General features: G+C 45.4%; 1 long non-coding RNA gene across 6 annotated transcripts in view; it reads left to right on the top strand.

Moving 5' to 3' along the window:
• Window positions 1-16,517, top strand: part of LOC132813862 (uncharacterized) — a 30,885-nt gene extending 14,368 nt beyond the window's left edge. For all 6 annotated transcript variants that reach the window (XR_009644186.1, XR_009644182.1, XR_009644183.1 and 3 more), the window contains one exon: window positions 16,091-16,517. This is a non-coding gene — a long non-coding RNA (uncharacterized LOC132813862). The remainder of the gene's footprint in view (window positions 1-16,090) is intronic.
• Window positions 16,518-18,219: the final 1,702 nt, after the last annotated feature.

An 18,219-nucleotide genomic window follows, 5' to 3' on the forward strand; every position in this document is an offset into this window, starting at 1 on the left:
CCCTCACCAAATCACAGGTATTGTTCCTTGTTCTGTCTGTCTGTCTTTTCTGGTTATGTCCTTCTCTCCCATTCTGCTACGAAGTAATATTTTGACCTCACCGTTGTTGGAAAAACCTACTCCATCCCCACTCTCCCATTCCTTTCTAAATTCCTTGTATGTGGTGTCCCTCAAGGATCGATTCTTGGTCCCTCCTGTTTCTCACCTACATACTGTCAGGAGGTGACATCGTCCAAAAGCACCGTCTGAGGGTTCACATGTACACTGACAATGCCTAGCTCTCCCTCCCCATCATCCCTCTCCATTACTCAGTTATCAAACTGCTCATCACACTCCCACTACGCGATTGGCTGCAATTTCCTGCAACGGAACATTGAAATGGTTAAACCCATTGCCTTCAGTTGCTATTACAAATTCCTTTCCCTTACTGCTGAGCCCCTCCCTCTCCCTGGGAACTGTCTGAGGCAGAACTACACTCTTCACAATATTGCTCTCATATCTGTAACCCCAAGGTGACCTTCTGATCAGGTATCTACACAATCACAAACACCAGGAATTCCAATCTCTAAAACGTTGCTTCCCCCCCCCCCTTCACCCCAGCTCCATTGCTACTGAAACCCCTGACCCGTGTTGATGTTGCCTTAAACTTGACGAATCTAAAACAGAACCCTTGATTCCGTGACTATCCGAGTATCTGATTCCAGATCCCTCATGATGGGAAACATCCTCTCAGTATTTACCCTGTCAAACTCCTTAAGAATCCTGCATGTTACAATGAGATCACCTCTCATTCTTCCCAAATCCAGTGAGTAGAGTCCCAACATTTTCAGCCTTTTCTTAAAAGATAATCCCTACAAGCCAGGGATCATCCCAGTTAATCTTTTCTGAAATGCCTCAGATGAAATTATGTATTCCCTTAAATAAAGGGACCAAAACTTCTGTCATTACTCCAGATGTGGTCTCACTCGCACTTTGTAAAGTTACTCTCAGGTATATACTCCAAACACTTACACTGAAAACTCCTTGTAATAAGAAACAACGTTCCATTCCCCATCCTGATTCCCTGTTATAACTGTGTTTCCTACGCAATTACCCCTGGTCCCTTTGTGGTGCAGCTTTCGACAGTTTCCACCATTTACATAGCACTCTGTTCTTTTATTATCTCCTCCAAAATGAGCAACTTCACAATTTCCCAAATTATGCTCCATTTGCTAACTTGTTGCCCACTTCTCCAATGAATCCCTCTCTGTAAACTGTTTATAATCCTTTTGGAACTTTACCGTTCTGCCTTTTCTCAGAGATTTCCCGCTCAATCTTCTAAACATTTCCTGGGAGCACTGGGCAGTGGGAAGCAGTTGTTACCTTTTCAGAGATACTCTTTGGAATGACTGGGAGGAGCTTGCTGCTCATGGGTCAGAATGGAGACAACTTGCCCATCGAGCTGCATGAGCCTTTCACCCCCCCCCCCCCCCGTCTAATTGATGAGGCACAGCAGCAACACGGAAGGAAAGAAAAGGAAGCGCACATCCTGCTCTCCACATCGCACTGACTCTTGAAACATTGTGTCCCATGTGTCAAAGATCTGCCCTGTTCAGTCACATGAAGACCCAGTGTGGAAACTCACAGAAACCCATACAGATTTCCCCCTGAACTAACTGCTGACCCCCACAAGGGGTAATGTGTCCAGTCATCCTGGGCCAGGAGGAGGGGGTGGTGAGAGTTTCTTAAATGAACTGACAGTGACAGTTTTATAAACGTGTATTACAGGTGGACATTCAGATGGTAATCTCAGTAATTGTAACGTCAAACTGTGACAAAATTACTCAATTCATCAGGAGCTGGATATTCACATTGTGTGTGAGTATTGTATTCCAGCTCATTCCCATTTGCTGCATAAATGTCCTCTTTTGAATCACCCCACACTCTCAGTAGATCTCCCCCAAGTCTTCAATATGTGTCCTGTAATCCTTTTCTGATGAACTCATGAGTGTAAGGTGGATTATTCTAAATCTGTAAACCCCTCTGACACAGGGCACCCTCAATTTCCTCTGCTACAAGGAGAACAATCTGTTTCCCCAAACACCTGATTCCCCAATGTCTGTTTGCTCCCTATAAGGCACACATCAGGATTGTGTTGGAACATTCTCCACTTGCCTGCATCAGTGCAGCCCCCAACAATGTTAAAGAAAGTGAACATCCTCCAGGACAAAGCACTGTGCCTGAGTGGTGTCCCATCCCCCACCTTCAGCATTCCCTCTCCCCATCCCCAGGGTACAGTGGCATCACTGTGTAAAAGGGAAAGGCAGCATTGTCTGACCAGACCATAGGGCTGCTGTCTCATTAGGGAGAAATGTCTGGTGGTGGGTTTAACCTGAAGGTTACCACAGCCCAGGCAAGGGGAGAGGTTGAGAACAAGAGTCCATCTATTGTAGATGGATATTCTTGATATTTATTAACAGCACCCATGTCTCTGCAACTAAAATCCCCCATTCCTTGAACCATCCTGGTAAATCTCCTGTGCCCCCCCCCCTCAGGGACCCTGCCATCCTTCCCAATGTGTGGGTGATCTCTGGTTTGCACAGACCCAGCTGCTCTGTGTTCCTGTGGGTGATGTCATCATCGAGCAACAGTTGCATTGAACCTCACTGTCTGTCAGGGTGGGAGACACAGACATCCCGGTAGCATTTGAGATGTATTTAGTGTGCACTTGCAATGCCATGATAGATGAGACTTTTCCACAATTATCGGAAAATAGATGAGGACAGTTAGGTGGTAGTTTTCTTTGTCACAGACCCGATGTACTACCAGAGCCTTTTTCTGTTCTGTAGACCGCTAAGATGTTTATTATAGGAATATGACAGGCTCCATTGGACATCAGGTCAGAAAAGGTGACACTAGAGTAGATGACATATTATTGGCCGATGTTTTGGGAGGAAAAGGAGATTGAGAGGTTTAAGGAAGAATTCAGAAGCTCAGCACAGAATCGGAAAGGGCCGTCATCAAGTGAGAAATAAACATTGGGAATCCTGAAGGCTGGAAATAAAAAAGGCACATATAGCAGAGCTTTGAGAGACTGGAGGGGATTAGAGATAGGGAGAGTAATGAAGCTGGAGGAGATGAAAGTTGGAGAGGATTCTGAGGATTGAGGATGTTACAGAGATAGAGATATTTCTGATAGACTTTTTTGAGTTTTGAGGCTGGAGAGGAATTATCGAGATAAGGAAGAGTTGTAAGACTGGATGAGGTGGCATTGACAGGGAGATTTCCGAGCATAGAGGAATTTACAGAGATAACGAGCGATAGAGTCAGAACGTTATACAGCACTGACACACACCCTGTGTTCCAACCAGTCCGTGTCAACCATAAATTCGAACTGAACTAATCGCATCTACCTCCACTTAGTCCAAATCCATCCAAGCATTCCCTATCGATATACAGGTCCAAATGCTTTTTCCTCTTAGAATCCCATTCCCCTACCGTTTTACTCTACATTTACCCCTTACTAATTCACTAAACCCAATCATCCCTGAACACTATGGGCAATTGAGGACTGCCAGTTCACCTACCCTGTACATCTGTGGCTTGTGGGAAGAAACGGGAGCACCTGGAGGAACTCACGCTGACACGGGGAAGCATATCCAAACTCCACATGGACAGCCACCCAATGCAGGAATTGAACCTGTGTCCCTGGCAGCAGTGCTAACCATTGAGCCACTGTGCCACCCTTAAATTGTAATTGTATTCACAGCTACCACGTCCTCTGCTAGTTTATTCCACATGTGAATCACTCTCTGTACAAAAACAAAAAGTAAAATCCGGAACGTCTTTTTAGGGTCTTCCTTTTCTCACCCACTCTTGAATCGCGCCCCCTCCTGGAAAGGGCACCTGCTGTTCACATTACCTATACTCTTCAGGATTTTATAAACCTCCAATAAGGTCACCCCTCAGCCTCCTACACCCCAGTGAAAGAGGTCCCAGCCTACCTAGCCTCTCCTTATAACCGAAAGCATCCGTTCCCATCAACATCCTGGTAAATCTCTTCTGAACCCGCTCCGACTTAATAACATCTGTCCTATAACAGCACAACCTGAAGTGAGCACAGTATTCCAGAAGAGGCCTCACCAACATCCTGTACAACCTCAATGTAATGTCCCAACTCCTATACTCAAAGGTGTGAGCAATGAAGGCAAGTGTGCTATACATCTTCTGAACAACCCTGTCTACATGTGACATAAACTGCAAAGATCTGAACCCCGAGGTCTCTTTGTTCTATATCACTATGCAAGGCCCGACTTTTAATCAGTGTAAGTCCTGCCCTTTTATCAAGATGAAATATTTGGCATTTATTCCAATCCAGAACATCCTTCTAGTATAAAGGCAATAGAAGTATACTTAAGAGGAAAATCAGTAAGGCAAAAAGGGGACAGGACACAGTTTTGGCGAATAGGGTAAGGACAATCCAAAGGGTTTTTATAAATACATTAAGAGCAAATGTGTTACTAGAGACAGAATAGGGCTCCTCAAGGATCAGCAAGGCAGCCTGTGTGTGGATCTGCAGGCGATGGGGTGGGGAGGGGATACTAAACATGAATTTTGCATCAGCATTTACTGTGGAGAAGGATATGGAAGATATAGAATGTTGGAAATCGATGGTGACACCTTGAAAAATGTCCATATTACAGCGAAGGTGGTACTGGATGTCTTGGAACGCAGAAAGGTGGATAAATGCCCAGGATTTCATCAGGTGTGTCCTAAAATTCTGTAGGAAGCTAGGGAAGTGATTGCTGGGCCCCTTGCTGAGATTTTTGTATCAGCGATAGTCACAGCTGAGGTGCCAGAAGACTGGGGGTTGGTTAATATGATGATACTGTTTAATGAAGGCGGTTTGGACAAGCCCGGGAACTACAGACCTGTGAGCCTGATGTTGGTGCCAGACAAGTTGGAGGGAACCCTGAGGGACTGGATTTGCATGTATTTGGAAAAGCAAGGACTGATTAGGGATAGTCAGCATGGCTTTGTGTGCGGGAAATCATGTCACTTACTTGACTGAGCTGTTTTATGAAGAAGTAAGAAAGTGGATTTTTGAGGGCAGAGCGGTAGATGGGATCTATATGGACTTCAGTAAGGCGTTCGACAAGGTTCGCCATGGAAGACTAGTTAGCAAGATGAGATCTCACCATACCAGGAGAACTAGCCATTTGGAATATAGAACTGCCTCAAAGGTAGAAGACAGAGGGTGGTGGTAGAAGGTTGTTTTTCGGACTGGAGGACTGTGACCACTGGAGTGCCACAAGGGTCGGTGCTGGGTCCACTACTTCTCATCATTTACATAAATGATTTGGATGTGAACATAGGAGGTATTGTTAGTAAGTTTCCAGGTGACACCAAAATTGGAGGTGTCGTGGGCAGTGAAGAAGGGTACCTCAGGATTCAATGGGATCTTGATCAGATGGGGAAATGGGCTGAGGAGTGGCAGATGGAGTTTAATTTAGATAAATGTGAGGTGCTGCTTTTTGGAAAAGCAAAGCCTAGCAGGACTGATAGACTTAATGGTCAGGTCCGAGGGAGTGTTACTGAGCAAAGTTTCCTTACAGTGCAGGTTCATAATTCCTTGAAAGTAGAGTCGCAGGTGGATAGGATAGTGAAGGTGATTGGTATGATTTACATTATTGGTCAGAGCAGTGAGTACAGGAGTTGGGCAGTCATGTTGTGGCTGTACAGGACATTGGTTTGGCCACTCTTACAATATTGAGTGCAATTCTGTTCTCCACCTATCAGAAGGATGTTGTGGAACTTGAAAGGTTCAGAAAAGATTGGTGGCAGAATATTCCTTAAAGGGTATAATAACCAGTGGGAGGTCATTGGACATTGGTACCAATGACACAGGAAGAGAAAAAGATAGGTCCTGATGAGAGAATATAGCAAATTAGCCTGGAATATAAAAAAGTAGATACTCGGTCGTAATATCTGAATTACTCCCAATGCTACATGCTAGTGAGAGTAGGAATAGCAGGATGGAGGAGATGAATGATTGGCTAAAGATCTGGTGTAGGGCAGAAGGATTCACATCTTTTGGTCATTGAATTCTCCTCTGGAGTAGAAGTGACTTGAATAAGAAGGATGGATTGTCCCTGAATTGGAAGGTGACTAATATCCAGGCAGGGAGATTTGCTAGTACTACTCGGGAGGCATTAAACCAGTGAGGGAGTGGGGGTAAACCTAAAGAGATAGTGAGAAAGGAGGTAAGTCTGAGGCTGGTACAGTTCAGAAATCAAACAGTCAAGGCAGAACGCGGTAGAACCGAGCAGTTACACTGCATTTACTTCAATGCAAGAGGCCTGACAGGGAAGGCAGATGCGATCAGGTTATGGTTTGAACATGGGACTGGGATATCATCGGTATTATAGAAATATGACTCAGGGATGGATGTGACTGGCAGCTGTATGTTCCAGGGTATAGATGCTATAGGAAGGATAGAAAGGGGGACAAGAGAGGAGGACGAGTGGTGTTTTTGGTTAGGGATAGCATTAGAGTTGTGCTTGGGGACGATATTCATGTGAGTAAGTTCAGTGAAATTATTTGGATGGAACTGGGAAATAAGAAAGGATTGATCGCCTTATTGTTAATATCTGCGTGTGTTTCATCTGATTGCTCTGGTTTCCTCCCACTATGTAAAGATGTGCAGGTTAGGTGGATTATCCAGGCTGAATTACCCACAGTGTTCAGGGATGTGCAGGTTAGGTGGATTATCCAGGCTGAATTACCCACAGTGTTCAGGGATGTGCAGGTTAGGTGGATTATCCAGGCTGAATTACCCACAGTGTTCAGGGATGTGCAGGTTGGGTGGATTATCCAGGCTGAATTACCCACAGTGTTCAGGGATGTGCAGGTTGGGTGGATTATCCATGGGAAAGGCAACATTACATGGGTAGGGTGGGAGTCTCTGAGGGTCAGTGCGGATGTGATGGGCTGAATGACCTGCTTCCCCACTGTCTGGATTCTCTGATAATTATAATAGTTTTAAAATAGTTCCAAAAAAGAATAGACCAGATCTAAAAGTTGCTGTTCTAAATTGGATAAAGGTGCATTGTGATTGAACAAGATAAAATCTTTCAATACTTCTTTGCTATTCCCAGGTAAAGGGACGGCTGAAATGTGGGAACGTAACATAAGGAATATGAGCAGGAGGAGGCCATCTGGCCCCTCCAGCCTGCTCTGCCATTCAATAAGATCAGGGCTGATCTCAGCTCCACTTTACTGCTCTCTCCCATAACCTTTAATTCCTTTCCTGTTCGTAAATCTACATTTTGACCTAAAGACATTCAAGATGAAAGTCTCAACTGTTTCAATCAGCTGGGAATTCCACAGATTCACAACCCTTTAGCTGAAAAAGTTTCTCCTGAACTCAGTCCTAAATCTGATACCCCCTTATTTTGTCGCTATGCACCATAGTTTGTCCAGTCCACAGTGGAAATGACATCCCTGCTTCTATCTTATCTACTCCCTTCATAATTTTATATTTTTCCTATACAATCTCCCATTATTCTAAATTCCAATGAGGATCATGCCAGTTTTGTCAATCTCTGCTCAGAAGGCAACCCTTTCAACTCCAGACTCAAACTAGTGACCCTGCTCTGCACCCCCGCCAGCGCCATTACATCCTTCCTGAAGTAGGGGACGAAAACCTGTACACAGTACTCCAGGTGTGGCCTCACTAGCCCCCTGTATAGCTGCAGCATAACCATCCCTCTAGCAATGAAGGACAATATTCCCTTCACTGCCTTAATTACCTGCTGTACCTGCAAACCAGCTTCCTGTGATTCATGCACAAGGACACCCAGCTCCCTCTGCACAGCAGCCTGCTGCATGTTTTCACCATTTCATCATCCAGTTTGTTGTTAGTCCGACCAAAATGGATGACCTCACATATCCCAACATTGTCCTCCATCTGCCAGACCCTTAACCACTCAATTAACCTCTCTGTATCCCTGTGCAGACTGACAGTGGCCTCTGCACACATTGCTCTACCACTCATCTTAGTGTCGTCCACTTTTCATGAATCCATGCTGTGTCTGCTCGATGAGACAATTTCTATCCACATAGCTCACTATTTCTTTCGTGAGAGATCAGACATTTCCCCCACTACAGAAGTTATGCTAATACGTCCATTTTAAAATATTGGCATCACATTTGCAGCTTTCCAATCTGTTAGAACCGTCCCAGAGTCAGCAAAGTTTAGTGAATTATCACGAGTGTATTTGCTATTTACCCACTGCCATTCCTTACAGTCCCCGGGGATGCATTCCATCACGGCCAGGAGACCCATCTACCTTTCGGCTGGTATCTTTCCCAGCACTGCCTCTTTACCGAGAATGATTGATTGTTTCTCTGTCTTCATCTGCTGTTGCCCCATAGGCCTGAGACAATGAGTATATAGACTGTATGTTCCTGTTAAGGCCAAGACTGGGAGGTGTAAGGAATGCTGCCTGTCAAGAGGAATTGTGGCTCTGGTCAAGAAAATGAAGGAGGGATATGGCAGGTACAGACAGCTGGGTTTGGGTGAATACCTGGAGGAGTATAGGGGCGGTAGGAGTATACTCGAGGGAAACTAAGAGGGCAAAAAAGGGAACGAGAACTTTGTGAAATGAGTTTGGGGAAAATCCAAAGAGATTCTAGAAATACACTAAGGACAAAAGAGTAACCAGGCAGAGAATAGGGACCCTGAAAGATCAACAAGGCGGTCTATGGATCTGCAGGAGGCAGGAGAGATACTATCTGCGTATTTCATGTCCGCTTTTACTGAAGGAGGATATGGAAGTGAGAGAGTTTGGAGAAATAAATAGGGATAACTTGACAAGTGTCCATATTCGTTCAGAGTCTCTGGAACTTGTATAATGCATCAAGATTGATAAATCCCTGATACATGATCAGGTGAATCCCCGAACTTTGTGGGAAGCTAGGGAAGTGGTAGTTGGGTCCCTCGCTGAGATATTTGTATCACCGAGGTGCTGGAAGACAGGTGCCATTATTTGAGAAAGGTGATGAGGAAAGGCCAGGGAACAATACACTGGTGAGCCTGGAGTCAGGCAAGTTGTTGGAAGGGCTTCTCAGGGATAGGATTTAGATGTAATTGGAAAGGTAAGAAATGATTAGGGACAGTCAGCATGGCTTTGTGCATGGAAATCACTAACTTGGACTTCAGAAAGACATTCAAGGTGGAAGGACTAGCTATTTGGATATAAAATTGGCTGTAAGGTTGGAGACAGAGGATAGTGGTGAAGGGTTGCCTTCGGACTGGAGGCCTGTGATGAGCAATATGGTGTAAGGATCGGTGCAGGGTTCACTGCTTTTCATCATTTATATCAATGATGACTATGTGAAAATAGGAGCTATGGTCAGTGACTTTACACAGGCACCAAATTGGATCGGAAAGAAGGTTACCTCAGAGTAAAATGGGACTTCAATCAAATGGGCTGGGGAGTGGCAGATGGAGTGAATTCAGATAAATGTGAGGTGCTGCATTTTGGAAAAACAAATCAGGGCAGGACTTATACATTTAATGGGAAGGTCCTGGGGAGTGTTGTTGAACAAAGAGACTTGAGGTACAGGTTCATAGTTCTTTGAAAGTGGAATCTTGGATAGGCAGGATAGTGAAGGAGGCGTTTGGTGTACTTGGTCAGTGCATTGAGTATTGGAGTTGGGACATTGTTTTGCAGCTCTACAGGACATTGATTCAGCCCCATTCACTGTGAGTGATGAAGCTCATCCCAGGGCAGAGCCACAGACATACACAGCACGGAAACAGACCCTTCAGTCAAACTCCTCTGTGCCGACCAGATATCCTATCCTCATCTATCTATTTATCCCATCAATGCCTCCCATGATTTTATAAACCTCTGAGGTTACCCCTCAGCCTCCCACACTCCTGGGAGGGTCCCACCACTCATGTCACAATGGGGCCTGGCTGATTGACGGCAGCTTCAGACCATTAGGAGACTAGGTGTAATCCTCCAGCCAATGGGAGTGAATGAGGGGTGTCGCCAACAGGCCAGCATGTGACCATGAGCTGTGCAGGTGCAGTGTCACTGGGCAGGGGTTGGGAAGAGACCCAGTGAGTGTGAAGGGAGTGGGAGAGAAATGGAGTTAGTGTGGACTGGGAGGGTTTATAAACTCATGATGTAGGCTGCTAGACCTGAATTAGAAACTCCCAGTAAATGAAAACCAAAAGAACTGTGGATGCTTAAATCAGAAACAACAGCTAGAAGATACTGGAATAGCTCAGCAGGTCTGGCAGCATCTGTGAAGAGAAATCAGAGTTAATATTTTGGATCCGCTGACCCTTCCTCAGAACTGATGTGACTGAGAAAAAATGTCAGTTTATATGCAGAAGGTAGGGGTTAAGGAGTAAATGTGATAGGTGGTGATATAGTCCAAAATGAGATACAGGAGCAATTGGACAAAGGAATGGATAATGATCTGGCTGGGGGAGGGTGAATAGATGTTAATGGAGATTGTTAGTGACTAACCATAGGTAATGTGTAATGGCAGGCGATGTAATAACAAGGCCTGGTGTGTGGGGTGGGGGACTATGGTGCGAGGACATGGGAGACTTAGGACCTAAAATTAATGAGTTCCATTTTAAGGTCAGAGGCCTGAAGGGTCCCCAAGTACAAAATGAGGTGTTGTTCTTCCAGCTTATGTTAAAGTTTGGCGCAGGAGAAGCACAGCAGGTCAGACAGTATCCAAGGAGCAGGAGAATTGACATATTGGGCCTAAGCCCTTCAGCAGGGATGTGAGAGTGGGGAAGAGGACTGACAGATAATAGCATTTGTGTGGGGCTGGCGGGAAGGTAGCTGGGAAGGCGATAGGAAGATGCTGGTGGAGGGTAATGTTGAGAGGGTGGAGTGGGTAATTGCGAAAGAAGATGGACAGGTGGGACTGTTCAAGAGGGTGGTGCTGAGTTGGAGGGCTGGATCTGGGATAAGGTGGGGGAGAGGAAATGACGAAACATTGATTCAGTGGTTAAAGGGTCCCAAGATAGAAGATGAGGTTTTCTTCCTCCAGGAGTCATGTAGCTAGGATTTTGTGGTGGAGGTGGCCCAGGACATGCATGTTCTTGGCAGAGTGGGAGGGGGAGTTGAAATGGTTAGCCACAGGACAGTGGGGTTGGTTGGTGTATGTCTCCCAGAAAAGTTCCCTGAAACATTCTGCAAGTTAGCGTCCTGTCTCCCCATTGTAGAAAGCAATGAAAACAATAGATGAGGTTATTCAATGTACAGGACAATCTCTGCTGGATGTGGAAGGGACCTCTGGTGTCTTGGATGGAGGTGAGGGGAAGGTGTGGGCACAGGTTTTACACCTCTTGCAATGGCAGGCAAAGGTGTTGGAAGTGGAGGGTGGGTTGGTGGGGAGCATGGATCTAATGTGGAAGTCACGGGAATGGTCTCGAGGAATGCTGAAAGGGGTGTGGAGGGAAAGATATCTGTTGGTGGGATCTGATTGTCGGTGGTGGAAATGGCAGAGGATGATGTGTTGTATCTGATTGAAAATTGAGGACTTGGGGGTTCTATCCTTGCTGCGGTTGGAGAGGTGGGGTTCAAGGGCAGAGGTGCAGGAAGTGGTGGAGATACACTGAAGGGTATTGTTGACCACATGGGAGGGGAAATTGCCGTCCTTGAAATACAGGGCCATTTGGTGTGTTCTGGAGTGTTCGGCATCAAGCTTCCCTGGAACACTGCATTAAGAATGCGACAGATGTTGGCCAGGGAACAGGCTCGTGTGTTAAAGTGGCAGGCAACTGGAAGCTCAGGGTCTGCTTTGGTCTGAGAGGGAGCACAGATTTGTCCAGATTGCACTTTGTCTCTTTGTAGGGACTGTCAGATTTAGTCCCAATCACCCACTTCATGATGCTCACCTGTAAACTCCTTATTTTCAATTCCCTGCAACTCTTTATGAAGTCAAATTCCAGTACCTTTTTAGGTGGAATGTTCCAGATTCAAACTGTCTGTTCACCCAGAAACTGCTGAGGTCCATGTTGACTCTGGGGTTACAAAGGATTGAATTGAAAGATGAGGTGCTGTCCCTGAGCTCCCATTGAGATGTATTGGAACAGTACAGGAGGCTGAGGGCAGTGTAGGGGTGAGCAGACAATGATAATGACAGGGCTGCACTGTGAGGGCTGCTTGGCTCAATGAGAGTGTTTTGGAGTTGGGTGTAAACAGAGCGAGGTGGGACAGGGAGAAGGTGAAGCTGAAACTCCGTTTTGTTTCAGCCCATTCAGAAATTCACATGGTCCCAAAGGGAACAGCCAGTTTGTAAGCGATACCTGTGGAGATTTTGTAACCATTTTTAAGGTATAACATATCAGCTTAAGTAAAGAATACAGGATTTTTATTACAATGTTTGAAGGGGAGGAAGATTGCTTGGTCATATAAATTCTCTAAATGGGAGTAACTAGCTGAATCTAGAGAGCCTGTGTGACAGGAGACCTCAGACCCATGGTGTGCTCCTCTTGTACAATGTGGGAAAATTAGGGATGTTTCCAGTGTCCCTGACGGCTGTGTGTGCAGGAAATGTGCCCATCAGCAGCTACTGGGAAACTGCTTTTCAGACCTGGACTGTGCGTGGACTCGCTGTGGAGCATCTGCAATACTGAGAATGTTATGGACAGCATGTTCAGTGAGTTAGTCACACTGCAGGTGAGGGTTACACAGGCAGAAAGGGAATGGGGGACCATCAGATCAAGTAAAAGGCTCAGGAAGGAAGTGTAGGAGTTCCCAGTGGTTATTCCCTTCCCAAACAGATAATGTATACTGCTTGGGATTCGTGTGTGTGTGTGTGTGTCGGTCTCAGGGGAAATCAGCAACAACCAGGTTCATGACACTGTCGATAGCTCTGCTGCCCAGAACGGGAAGAAAGAGAGTGACAGGGGATTCAACAGTCAGGGTTACAGACAGGCACTTCTATGGCCACAGCCATGAATCCAGGATGGTATGTTATCTCCCTGGTGATAGGATCCGCGATATCATGGAGCAGCTACAGGATATTCTGGAGCTGGAGGGTAAACAGCCTGTGGTTGTACAACACCCTGATACCAATGACATAATGAAATAAAGGGATGAGTGGTTGAAAGCTGGATATTGGGAGAGCAGGGACACATTATAATGCAGCTCCTGAAATGTAATGATGTCAGACTTGCTCCCAGTGCCATATGCTAGTGAGAGCAGGAATAAGAGGGTAGATCAGCTGGATGTGTGGCTGGAGAAATGGTGTACCATGGAAGGGCTTAGATTCTTAAGGAATTGGGACCTGTACCAGCCTGACTGGTTACCCCTGTGCAGAGCTGGGTCAAATCTCCTGGAGGGTGGGGATGGGGGGAGCGCTATTGCCAGTTCCATTGGTGAGGTATTAACTAGTCTGGCAGGGGGATGGGATCTGAAGTGTCGGGTTAGATGGGTCAGATTCAGGTCAGGGAGTGGGACGTAGAATATTAGTGATGTAGTCAGCGACTCCGAAAACCAAAGGAAAGGAGGATTAAACGAGGATTGAGTCCCTCGTCATCCATCAGTCCTGCAGAGTCAACAAAATCTGGAGCTGTACAGCTCTCTGTCTCCATGTGCTTCAGCAAAATGCTGGAAATCTGCAACAAAACCAAGAAGTGCTGGAGATCCCCAGCAGGACGGGCAGCATCTGAAATGGTGACACCTGCAGGAAACATTGCAGCCTTGGTCATCTTTTTCACTGTCCACTAAACCTCCAGTTTTGGCGTCATCTGCAGAATTACTAATACCTCCTATGTTTACATCCAAATCATTGATATAAATGATGAAAAATAGTGGATACAGAACCAATCCTTGAGACACTCCACAGGCCTCCAGTCGGAAAAGCATCCCTCCGCCACCACTCTCTATCTTCTACTTTTGAGCCTGGTCTGTACTCAAATAGCTGGTTTCCGCTTTATTCCATGAGATCTAACCTTGCTAACCAGTCTCCCATGAGAAAGCTTGCTGAACGCCTTACTAAAGTCCACGTTGATCATGTCGACCAGGCTGCTCTCATCAATCATTTTTGTTACTTCTTCAAAAACCATTCTATCCCCTGGAAAACATAACAGTTACAGCACCAGAGTAATCAGCCCACCGTGTCTGCGTAGATCATGATGCCATTCCAAACTAATTCCATCTGCCTGTAACATGATCCATATCCCTGACAACCTATGCCTGCTTATGTGTCTGTCCAAATGCCTCTTAAACTGTGATTGTTTCTGCTTTTCCCATCTCCCAGGAGAATACATTATAGTCATTTATCGACATCTGCACAAGACACTTGTCAGACACAACTCCCTTTAAACTTGCTCAGATGTTGTTGGAAACGCTTAGCAGGTCATACAGCATCTGTGAAGAAAAATCAGTTAAAGTTACCGGTCTGGGCACCCTTCCTCAGAAATGTTAACTCTAATTTCTTTTCACAGATGCTGCTAGACCTGCTGAGCTTTTCTAGAAACTTCTGATTCTCTTCCTGGTTTACAGCATCTGCAGTTGTTTTGGTTTTCATATCCTTTATACTTTGCCCCTCTCCTCTAGAATTTGTCATTTCCACCTTGGGGAAAAAAACTTCACATTATTCGTTTGGTCTCCCCTGCCCTGGGAAAAAATAAACCATGACTAGTCACCCGATCACTGCTCCTCATAATTTTATAAAGTTCGATAAAGCCACCTAAAGTGTCCAGTGATTCAGGGAAATAGCCTCAGCCTATTCAGCCTCTCCCTATGGTTCAAATGTTCCAATACTGGCAACACCCTGGTAAAACCTTACTGAACTCTTGCCAATTTCCCAACATCTTTCCTATAGCAGGGAGACTGGAATTCAAAGCAGTGGACATTCCAAAAGTGGCCGAGCCAATAAACTGTGCAACCGAAACATAATCTCCCAACTCCTATACTCAATGCACTGCCCAATAACAGCTAGCATACCGCACACCACCTTCACCGACCTGTCTACCTTCAACCACACCTTTCAAGAAACTATCAACCTACACTGCACGGTCTGTTTGTTTGTTAACACTTCCCAAGAACTTGCCATTAAGAGGTTGAGTCCTATTCTGGTAACATCTTTCTGAAATCAGGGAGACTGCAATTGAATGCAGTATTCTAACAGTGGCCTGACCAGTGCCCTACTCAGCCACAACGTGACCTCCTAACCCCTATACTCAGTGACAGAATCCCTACAGTGTGGTAGCAGGCCTTTCGGCCCATACCAACCATCGGAACAGCATTCCACCCTAACTCTGTAACCTACCATTTCCCAAAGCTAATCCAGCTAACCTGCACGTCTTTGGATTTGTGGGAGGAAATTAAGAGCACCCAGAGGAAGCCCACGCAGACACACAGGGAGAATGTGCAAACACCACACAGACAGTGGAGTCGAACCAGAGTCCATTTATTGATCAGCATGTTACAAATGCCATGTTCAGCACCTGATCTCCCTGAAACTCTACAGAAACTATGCAGTTGTTCTGTGACCTTCAGATGGAATTAAGCTGAGGAGGAGAAAACAGGAAAAGGGTTGAGTTGTAGATCTAAAAAATAACTCTCCATCTTCCCCCTCTGTGTTCCTCCGTCTCCTCCCACTCTGTCTGTTCCCCCCTCTCTATTGGTCAGCCCTTTCTTGGTCACCGCCATCCCTGTCGCCCCTCTCTCCCCACCCCCGATCATTCTGTCCCCCTATCTGTCAGTCTGTCGCGCCCTCAGTCTTTCCCCCTCTCTGTCAGTCGCTCCCCCGTCGGTTGCACACCCATCTTTTCCCTCCCCTCCCTCCGTCGGTTGCACCCCGCTTGGTCTGTTCCCCCTCTCTGTTGGTCGCCCCCCCAACCGTCAGTCACCCCCTCTGTTCCCCCCATCTGTTCCCCTCCCCTCTCAGCCCACTTTCTGTCCTCACCCATTTCTGTCCCACCACTCTCGATCCACCCACCCTCTCTATCCCTCCGCCCACCCCCTCCCAGTCCCCTAGTTTCGTACTCCCCCACTGCAGGGAAAATATCTTCTCTATTTATCCTATCCATGCCCGGCCTGATTTTAAAAATCTCTTTCAGGTCACCGTTCAGCCTCTGATGCTCCAAGGAAAGCAGCCTATCCAAACCTGGCAACATCCTATAATTATTTTCTGACCCCTTTCAAGTTTGAGAACATCCATCTGATCGGAAGGAGACCAGAATTGCATGGAATATTACAAAAGTTGCCGAATCAATGTCCTGTACAGCCTCAGTATGACCTCTCAATGCTGTGACCAATAAAGGCAAGCAGACAAACTGCCGCCCTTCACTATTCTATCTACTTGCTACTTTACTTTCAAGGAACTATGAACCTGCACTCCAAGGACTCTTTGTTTAGCAGCACTCCCTAGGAACTTACTATTAACTGTATAAGTCCTGCTAAAGTATGTTTCGTGATGTTTAACTTCTCAAATTGGACTGGAGTTTAATATTCTGGAGAAATGTCAAATAAATCGCATTTATCCCATTCTGCAGAACTTAGTCCATCGCCCTGCACGTTCCAACATTTCAGTTCCATCCACGTACTTTTATTCAAATGTAATGCTGGTAACTGCCTCTGTCACCCCATCAGTGAGATCCTGCTCTCCACCATTTCTGTGGGAAATACATTCTCCTTTCCCCTTTTTTTCTGAGAATTATCTTCAATCTAAAACTTCTAGTTCCTGATGGCTCTGTTAATGAATAGCTGCTTCCTATCCATTCTACCTGGATTCCTCAGCATTTTATCACATCAATTTAATCTCAGTTCATCTTCCTTGGAAACCCCCACCCCCCAACCTATCCAATCTTTCCTCAGAGCAGAAATTCTCCAATCAGAGAAACATTCTGATCAATCTTCTCTGTCCCCTCTCTGGTGTGATCACATCAATCCTGGAATGTGGGGACAATGAGTGAGTGCAGTACTTTCGCCTTGGTCAAACTAGTGTTCCAGTGTCACTTCTGTGTTCTTGTGGTTGTTGCTGATACAAGAAGTGTCCTGGTTTTCCCACATGGAACTGGATGTGCACTCCATGGGACTGGGATTCCCTACCGTGTGTGTATTTGTTAACTAATCCTAAATTAACTTCACATTAAAACAGAATTATCAGATACCCACCAATAAATTTCTTCCATTATACTCAAATCACCTTACTTTTAATATCTCTTTAAAATTATTACTAACACAATAGGCTTTAATTTGCTGAATAAGTATTCAGGTATCTTCACTGTTACAATCACTTGAAGATTATCTTTACCTTCAGCTACACGTGGTGAATTGAACACTGATTGTAAACATATTAATATCAAATGGACTTCAGTTTATGATGATTAATCCAGTCTGACATTCTTGTTGATTAATATCTTGGAGAGAACTGTCTTCAGGACTCCAGCTGTCCTTTGTCTTCAATCACAACTGGTTGTGGCTGGACTACAGATCTTAGATCTGTTCCGTTGTTTACTGGATTGCTTCGCTCTGTCTATCACTTGCTGCTTATGCTGTTTGGTAACTTCATCAGGTGAACACCTCATTTTTAGGTATTCATGCTGCTGTTACTGACATGCCCTCCTGAATTCTCTCAGTTGAATGAGGGCTGATCCTCTGGTTTGATGGAAGGAGGGAAGTTGGGGAATATGCTGGGCCGTGATTCTGTAAGCTTTGTTGGAGTACGACTCTACTAACTCTACTAACTTGACTCTACGACTCAAGCTAAACTCTTGCACTGTAACCCCGATGTACAAGAAGCTACATGCAGTATCATGAACACTGACAGTCCAAGACATGAAATACGAGCAACACTGTACAATGATGCAGGATCACAACTGCAGCAAGGGGAGTTTAAGATCCAACTTGACATAGGAGTAGGGAAAGAAGCAGCTGATCAGATTGTCTCATTCATAGTCACAAAGAAACTCTGTGAGATTATTGTACTGTTGGGTGTGAGGATGGAGGAGGTTGGGGAGATGAGGAGCTCTTCAAAGGAAACTAATCTGCCTGAGAGTTAGGGATCGACTTTATTGCTAGGTATTTAACAGAAAGCTAATTGAAACTGTTTTTATCCCCAAAAGATAACAAGACCGATGCTGTTTCCAATCATGATCAGAAACAAACCTCAGACTACACATGGTTCATAGATGGATGTCAATAGCCCATCAACATCCAACTCCTGCAATTATTCAGCAAATGTATG

Source organism: Hemiscyllium ocellatum, unplaced genomic scaffold (assembly GCF_020745735.1).
Source record: "Hemiscyllium ocellatum isolate sHemOce1 unplaced genomic scaffold, sHemOce1.pat.X.cur. scaffold_498_pat_ctg1, whole genome shotgun sequence".
Taxonomy (NCBI): domain Eukaryota; kingdom Metazoa; phylum Chordata; class Chondrichthyes; order Orectolobiformes; family Hemiscylliidae; genus Hemiscyllium; species Hemiscyllium ocellatum.